Source organism: Octopus sinensis, linkage group LG19 (assembly GCF_006345805.1).
Source record: "Octopus sinensis linkage group LG19, ASM634580v1, whole genome shotgun sequence".
NCBI classification, from domain to species: domain Eukaryota; kingdom Metazoa; phylum Mollusca; class Cephalopoda; order Octopoda; family Octopodidae; genus Octopus; species Octopus sinensis.
This window is the reverse complement of record NC_043015.1, coordinates 51555916-51556581: the sequence shown is the minus strand read 5'-3', so window position 1 is coordinate 51556581 and position 666 is coordinate 51555916. Positions and strand designations below refer to the sequence as shown.

General features: G+C 31.8%; 1 long non-coding RNA gene across 1 annotated transcript in view; it reads right to left on the bottom strand.

Moving 5' to 3' along the window:
• The window catches only part of LOC118767144, a 19540-nt gene extending 19084 nt beyond the window's left edge, over positions 1 to 456 (bottom strand). Inside the window, exon 1 of the long non-coding RNA XR_005003043.1 lies at positions 369 to 456. This is a non-coding gene — a long non-coding RNA (uncharacterized LOC118767144). The remainder of the gene's footprint in view (positions 1 to 368) is intronic.
• Between the last annotated feature and the right edge of the window lie 210 nt (positions 457 to 666).

Below are 666 nucleotides of genomic sequence, written 5' to 3'. Positions count from 1 at the left end.
AATGTGTTGTTTATAGTAAGATAAAATCATAACAATAACAATACATCTCAGTTGTAAAATAAGGCATTTTGAAATTACATATACCTCAACAACAAAAAAGCTAACTAGACTTAAACAACGGCGATCTTTTTGTGAGGATAATACACCGATGTCGAGCAAACAAATAAATATATGTAACTAATATTTCTTTCTTCTTGGTGTTGATTCTTCGAATAGAATGGTGACATTAAGTAGAGATAACCCGGAAGTTGTTCCTTTTCGATTACTACCGTAAACAGCAGTAACTTTCTTCAACCCAATACACGTCGTTGATTGGTTGAAATTACCCAAATACGGCAGCTTTAACACGAAATGACTTCTAAAATGACTTCAAAATTAAGGAAGTTAAAACAACACTTTAAATTAATTTTATTCCTTGATTACCCCAACCAAAGTTATTTACAAATAAACTATATATATCAAAAGCGTTCAGAGTAAACCGTGTTCTGCGTGAGAAATTCTACCAGTATTCGAAGTTTCAAACTGTTAAAAAATTAATTTTAAAATCTGTGACTGAGATGGAATAGATCCCTTAATTTTATCGAACTCGATGTGATGAAATACTAAGTTCACCATGGTGGAATTTGGACTCAAAACGTTTGGAGTCGGAAAAAATACTGCAAGTCA